Below are 7,779 nucleotides of genomic sequence, written 5' to 3'. Positions count from 1 at the left end.
TTAAAAATGCAAGGTTTTAGGGGTGCCTCAGTCAGTTAAGTGTCTGCCTCTGGCTCAGGTCATAATCTCTGGGTCTTAGGATCAAGTCCTGCCGGGGCTCCCTACTCAGCCTTCTGCCCCCTCACCTTCTGCCCCTCACCACCCCCCCAGCTCATGCTCAATCACTCTCTCTTGTGAGCCCTCTCTCTCTCTCTCTCTCTAATAAATAAATAGAATGTTTTTTAAAAATGCAAAGCTTTAGTCCTATTGCCAGTTATTCTCTGGAAGTCTTTGTTGATTATGTGTAATTCACAGGTCACACAACATTGGGTTCACATTCTTTAAATCAGTTATTCTCTTGGATTCTTTACCGATGTTCTAATCTTAGGGAGATCATTTGCTTGGTGGTGGAGGGCAGAAAATATGCCTTTAAAGCTTTTGAGAGAATATTGCACACTGAGGAGGCTATGGTTATTATAAGCAAGATAATGCCCAATGTCTGGAGTACACATGAGAGCCATGGTCCCCAAGACCCAAGCCAATCAGAATCAAATAGATCAAAGAAAGACCCCAGGTGAAGGGGCACTTTTTAAAGCCAACTGACTTATTCAGTGATCTTATGCAGCCGAGTCTCAACTTCCAAGTGTCCACCTGAGTGCAGCACTTGGTGCTGGCCATGGCACAAAAACCTCTTGCTCAGCTAAAAGATCATCAGGGGCTCTCCTCTTACCAGGAACGATGTTGGCTGGAGAGATTAGGGATTTCTATAGGGCAGCTAATGCTTTAGCAGCAGACTCTGCAATATCTTCAAGAGTTAGGGAGAGGTGCCTGATCATAGCCTCACTGGCACTTACCTTAACCAGGACAGGACAGTAGGGATCTGCCACAGGAAATGAATTTTGAATCATGAGTGACTCTTGGTAATTCCCATTTGAATCTGTGACTAGGGACCGGAAAGGTGACAGTCAGTAAAACTGAAGGGTCTGCAGACTGCACAGGCGGTTTATTACCCTGGCCTTGTGTCCCCTTCTTTGAACAGAGACACGAGTTTCCCTGGTTTGGGGTCGTTAACGAGAGTCTGGGAAAGGGACCCTCAGGATTAGGGAGCCTAACATGATAGAAAGTGGCTGTTTGTTTCAGAGAAACCAAGGCATTGGGAATCAGGGAGAAGCTATAACAGGCAGGTCTCCCAGATCACAAGTATGTTGGCAAATCTAACAGTTACTTGGAGGTTGCAATACCCACTCCCCTGCCGCCCCGCCCCATACACAGCTTGTGGTGGCCTAAGCTAGGGGAACAATGGCATCGTTCTTGCAGGCCAGAGCAAAGCAAAAGATGAGCAAAAGAATCATCAAGACCTTCATGGTGTAACAATTAGGGAGAGGATGGTCATAGAGGGAAGGAGGAATGGAAACAATGTCAGAGCAACATTAGTTACTTGTCTTTTTCCTCAGTTAAAAAAATTTTTTTTTTTTGAGGTCTCTGTCCTTTGCACAGGGCCAGGTACCAGGAAGCACCTGCTTCAGCTGTGAGATGTGTGTCCCCAGGTTTGACACTTTGTAATTGGGCGTCAGGGTCAGTGGTCAAGAGCACTTGGTAGGGTCCTTCCCGTGAATCTTCATTTTGCAAAAGCATCAGAGTAAAACAGGAACTGTCTATAAATAACAAAAGACTTTAAAATGTCCATGGTTGGGGCACCTGGGTGGCTCAGTTGTTAAGCATCTGCCTTTAGCTCAGGTCATGATCCTAGGGTCCTGGGATCAAGCCCTGCATCGGGCTCCCTGCTCAGTGGGAAGCTTGCTTCTTTCTCTCTCAGTCCTCTGCTTCTGTTCCCTCTCTCGTTGTGTCTCTCTCTGTCAAATAAATAAATAAATAAATAAATAAATAAATAAATAAATAAATAAAATGTCCATGGTTAAGCATCTGATGAGAGTTCATTATAATAGAATTGACAAGGACATTTGGTTATTTCTGTGATACACAGTATTTTAAGATCATAACTGGAATGATAACATTGTTCTAGGACATATCAGATTTGTAGGAATTTTGTACAATTTCTATAACTCCTATCTTAATAGGCATCCATACAAATATCACCTAAGAAGAATAAGCCTCACTTCTTATTTGATAATGCTTGCCGGGTAATTTAATATACCAAAGAAATGTTATTATTTTAACATCTTTGTAGGTGAGAGAGAAATCCTTTAGCTTTCCAGGGAATGTCTGGTAAACCTCAAAGTTAGTTTGAGGTCAAAAGATCCCATTTAGAATTTTATTTGAAGAAAATGTCAAATGGTTTGTACATTTGATTAGATAGGATATAGATCAGGGGCACCTGGGTGGCTCAGTCAGTTAAGTGTCTAACTCTTGATGTCAGCTCTGGTCGTGATCTCAAGATCCCTAAGATCAAGCCCTGTGTCAGGCTCTGCGATGACCATGGAGCCTCCTCAAGATTTTTTTTTCTCTCTCCCCTGACGTGCACTTGCTCTCTATTAAATAAATAAATACTAGGAAATAATGTGGAATTACCTACTTAACCAAAGTGACAATATATGTTAAAGGCAAGTACGGATGTTTACTTTGTTGTGAGAAGACCCAAATTCTTTGCTGTCCAGGCAAATTACCTAAACGATAAGGAAACTTTTACAATCACATATAAAAAGCAGACCAGAAATCTAAGAAAACCTGTCCTTTTAAGAGAGAGAAAACTAAATCTAATTTTGTACCAGTGTACTTTCCATATAAAAACTCATTAAAGGGGGCACCTAGGTCGCTCAGTCAGTTCAGGGTCCACCTTTGGTTCAGCTCATGATCCTAGGGTCCTGGGATCAAGTTCCAGGTCATGTTCCCTGATCAGCGGGGAGTCTACTTCTCCCTCTGCCCCTCCCCCTGCTCCTGTGTTCTCTCTCTCTCTGTCTCTCAAATAAATAAAATCAATCAATCTCATTTTAAAAAGTCCCAAATACCCTTAAATCCCTTCCAATCTTAGCTAGCTGAACCAAACATAGACTTCCTTTCCCAACATAACTTTTTCACAAATCCTGGTGTTTTCTTTTTTTTTTTTTAATCTCCATTCAGATTTTGTTCTATGTTTTATTCCCACTTTTTCTCATTCTGGAACAATCAATCATTTTATTTCTATCTAGTTTTCATACACATTGTTTCCTTTCATCCTTTTTACCTGTTTTATTTATTTATTTATTTTTTTAAGTAAGCTCTGCACGCAACATGGGGCTTAAACTCATGACCCAGAGATCAAGAGTCATCTGCTCTAGGGACTGAGCCAGACAGGTGCCCCAAATTGGTTTTTTTTTAATTGAGATATAATTGACATATAACATTGTGTCAGTTTATGGTGTGCAGTGTTGGTTTGATACATTTCTGTATTGCAATATGATTGCTACAATATTAGCTAACACCCTTTTCAAGTCACATACTTATCTCTTCCTTTTTGTGTTGAAGACCAGTTAAGATTTAGTATCTTGGTAACCTGGAAGTTTGTCATATAGTATTGTTGACTTTAGTCACCGTATTGCCCTTAGATCTCTAGAACTTGCTTCTAGTGATAAGTTTGTACCCTTAAATGTCTCCCCAACTCCCCACCCCCAACTGAGAACCACCATTCTACTCTGGTTTTTGTAAGTTCAGTATTTTTTAGATTCCACACATGAGTGATATCATATAGTATTTGTTCTTCTCTCTTGGATTTATTTTCCCTAGCATAATGCCTTCAGGGTCAAAAATGGTGGGATCTCCTTTCTCATGTCTGAATAATGCCCAGCTGTGTCTGTAAATGTCTCCTTTATCCACTCATCTGTTGACAGACACAAAATAGCCAGGCGCCCTATGGTTAATTATTTTAAGACCTTATCTATTGGCTTGATATTATGAAAGGCGAGGACTAGAACTTTGATACTGTCCACCATCTTTCCTCCTTCTATTCTCCCAATATGGCAATATAAAAAAATTGGCCAAATCAGTATTTAGGGTTTATGCTATTATGGTAATGAGCCAAATAGTGAATTATGATCATTTTCTTTCTTCAACTTCTTGTTTACCTAGAGTTAACAATTGCCTCTTTTCCTCATTAGTTTTCTACACCATAAACACTCTACTTTTCCTAAACCTTCCATTGAAATTGTGAAAAAACAGGGGAACCTGAGTGGCTCAGTTGTTAAGCATCTGCCTTCAGCTCAGGTCATGATCCTATGGTCCTGGAATCGAGCCCCACATTGGGCTCCTTGCTCAGCGGGAATCCTGCTTCTCCCTCTCCCACACCCCCTGCTTGTGTTCCCTCTCTCGCTGTGTATCTCTCTGTTAAAGAAATAAATAAAATCTTCAAAAAAAAAAAAAAAAAGAAAAGAAAGAAAGGAAGAAAGAAATTGTGAAAAACAGTGGTGCTGGCTGACTCAGTTGGTGGAGAGCGGAACTCTTGATCTTGAGATTGTGAGTTAAGTCCCACATTGAGTATAGAGATTACTTTAAAATCTTGGGGTGCCTGGGTGGCTCGGCCGGGATCTCAGGGTCATGGGATTGAGCCCAGTGCAGCCCTGTGTAGCCCCATGTCTGGATCTCTGCGCAGTGAGGACTCTGTTTATACTCCCCCTCTGTTCCCTGCCCGCCCCTGCCCTCCCTCCACTAGCTTGGGTGATGATCTCAGGGTCCTAGGTTTGAGCCTGCATCGGGTTCCCTGCTCTGCTGGGAACCTGCTTCTCCCTCTCCCTCTAGTGTTCCCCCTGCCTGTGCTCTCTTGTGCTTGCTCTCTGTGTCAAATAAATAAACTCGTTTAAAAATGTGTAAAACAAAGATAAGCACGCCATGAATGCTAATTTTCACTTGGTCAAACTCATCAGTTTCACCTCTTCTATTCTTCTGGGAATAGTTCTGGAAGTCCTCTGTTTCCGTCTAGGCTGATCGCTCTCTGAGGTTTGCTGCAGAGGTGTCTTTCTGAGGGCTTCTTTTTCTCTTCTCTCTTATGCTGGAGTCCGTGTATTCGTCTTTGGTTTACCATCCTCACCCCCACCCCCACCTCCCAGATTACATTTTCTAATAGTTTGCTAACAAAGGATAAATGGAAGGTAAGTTTTTTGATATTGTATATCTGACTAGTTGTGTGTAGGATTTTATGGTGGATGTGGACAATCTGATATCATCTACTTCCTAATTCCTACCTGTTTTTTTCTCTATAAGTACTTGAGATGTTTTTATTCCCAGTGTTGTGACATTTTGTCTGGATAAATATTACAAGAATAATCTCATTATGACATTATTCTATACTTTTACCTGAACTTGTGTACTACTATGGAAACCATATTGTATTAATTTGTGCTTTTCTAAGTGATTCAGAATATGTCATGCTATACTTAACAATGGACAATTCTTCTAACTTTATTACCCATTCCTGTAAGAAAAGTCAACAGAATTTATTCCTTTTCCCCTACAGAATAGGAAGTAATGATCACTAATTTACTGACCAGGCAGCAAGACCTGTTCTGAATACACTTACATGTATTAACTCATGCTAATTCTCCACACAGCACTTTGAGGGAAGTGCTATTATGATTCTCATTTTAAAAATAGATTTGAGATATATGAGACTTGAAACTCACCCATTTATAGGGGAGAGTATAATGGCTTTTAATAAATGTATAGGGTTTTGCAATGGTCACAGTAATCTGATCTTAGAACATTTTCATTACTCCAGAAAGAAACCTTGTACCCATTAGCATCTCCATTTCTCCTGCCTGTCCCACACTCTTTGGTCCTAGGCAAAAACTAATCTTTCTGTTTCTGTGGATTTGCCCATCCCAGGCATCTCATACAAATGGTATACATTATGTGGTCTTTTTAACTATCTTCTTTCACTTCACCTCATGTTTTCAAGGTTCATCCATATTGTAGCAGATAACAGTACTGCATTTTTTTTTTGACTGATTAATATTCCATTGTACGGATGAACCACATTTTGTTTATCCTCTCATCAGTTGGTGGACATTTGGGTGGTTACCACCTTTTGCTATTATGAATAATGCTACTATGAACACATGTGTCTAAGTTTTCATGTGTTTCTATTTCTCTTGGGTAGATGTCCAGGGAGAGAATTGCTGGTTACATGATGTTTAACATCAGAGAAACTGCCAAACTGTTTTCCAAGGTAGCTGTACTATTTTACATTCCTACCAGCAAAGTAGGAGTGTTAGAATTTCTCCTCACTTACACTTGCTGTTGTCTCATTTATTATAACCATCCCAGTGTATGTGTGAAGTGGTATCTCATTGTGGTTTTGAGTTGCATTTTCCAAATGACTGGTGATAGTCAACATTTTTTCATGTTATTCTTGGACATTTATATATCTTCTTTGGAGAAACATTTAATCATTTTCTTTGCATATTTTAAAATTAGATTGTATTTTTTATTACTGAATTGTAAGGGTTCTTTATACAAGCTCGTTCATTCATTCCTTCCTTCCTTCCTTTAAAGTAAGCTCTACACCCAACATGGGACTTGAACTCACAACCCCGATTTCAAGAGTCACACATTCTACCACGAGCCAGCCAGCCTCCTTTATTCCTTATCAGATACATGATTTGTGAATATTTTATCCTATTCCTTGGGTCGTCTTTTTATTTTCTCAGTGGTGTCTTTTAAACCACATATTTAATTTTGATGAAGTCTAACTTAACGATCCTTTTATTACTTCTGCTTTGGTGTCCTAAGAAATCATTGTCTAACCCTAGATTTATACCTGTGTTTTTTTTTTTAATCTGTGAGTTTTACAGTTTTAGCTCTTATATTTAGGTCTGCAATCTGCTTTGCAGTAATTTTCATGTATGATGTGATTAGGGAATAAAAGCCCCATTTTAGAGATAGGGAAACTGATGAACCAAGTGGTAATATGGCTTGTCCATGGCTCTACAGCCAGTTAGTGGTGTAGTTCAGAATTTGAACTCAGGCCCTCAGATTCCAGAGGACGCTTCCAGCCCTCACTTGCCCTCAGAATTAGAGTCAGAATTCTTGAGTCCAGCTCCAGATCAGCTGCCAGTGCTCTTCTCTTTGAGCCCTGGTTGTATCTGTAACAACACAGGTTTCAGCTGCATTACCCTAAAGGTCCCTCCAGCTTTAATTTGCTGTCAGTTTAAACATTGTACAGTTCCCAGGGGGTTCTCTGAGCAGACGTTTCCCTGGAGTATGTAGGTACCAGCATTACGTGTTGACTTAAAACCGTGTCCTCAAGGTCTCTCCCACATCATCAGGGAGCAGCCAGCGCTGATGGTCTTCATTATCTAGAAATAAAAAAGCAGAGGTGGGAGAAATCTCAGGAGTCCCCCAGCCTCCTCCCGACGAAAGAACACAAACAGCCTCATTAGTCACCTTAGCAGGTGGCTGCCTCCATGAGGGTGCCTCCTTTTTGGCATAAGAAGTCCCCAAAGCCCCTTGCTGTGGATGCGGGACTTGGTGCAGCAGCGCTGGGCCACACAGGCCTGCCTGGGGACCTGGGCATCTGTCGTCCTCAGTGGCTCCCGTGGCTACCAGCCACGTATCCCTGGAGGGAACAGGCCTTTGGTGTTAGGGGATTAATGATTCTTCTGCTGTAAACCTCCTTCCCTCTTATCCCCCGGCCCCAGTCATGAGGGTGTGGAACGTGCACTGTTAGGTTGGACTTCTGTGTTTCCGTGTGTTCTGCTGGAACCTGGTCATGTTATATGTTGTGTCAGATAGGCCATTCTCTACTGGGCTTAGACAGCTATGTGTAAACTGAAATTTCTCTTGAAATGGCATGCAGGTGTTGTGGAGAGGTAT

This window comes from Martes martes, assembly GCF_963455335.1.
Source record: "Martes martes genome assembly, chromosome: 17".
NCBI lineage: Eukaryota > Metazoa > Chordata > Mammalia > Carnivora > Mustelidae > Martes > Martes martes.
Note: the sequence above shows the minus strand (reverse complement) of the source record.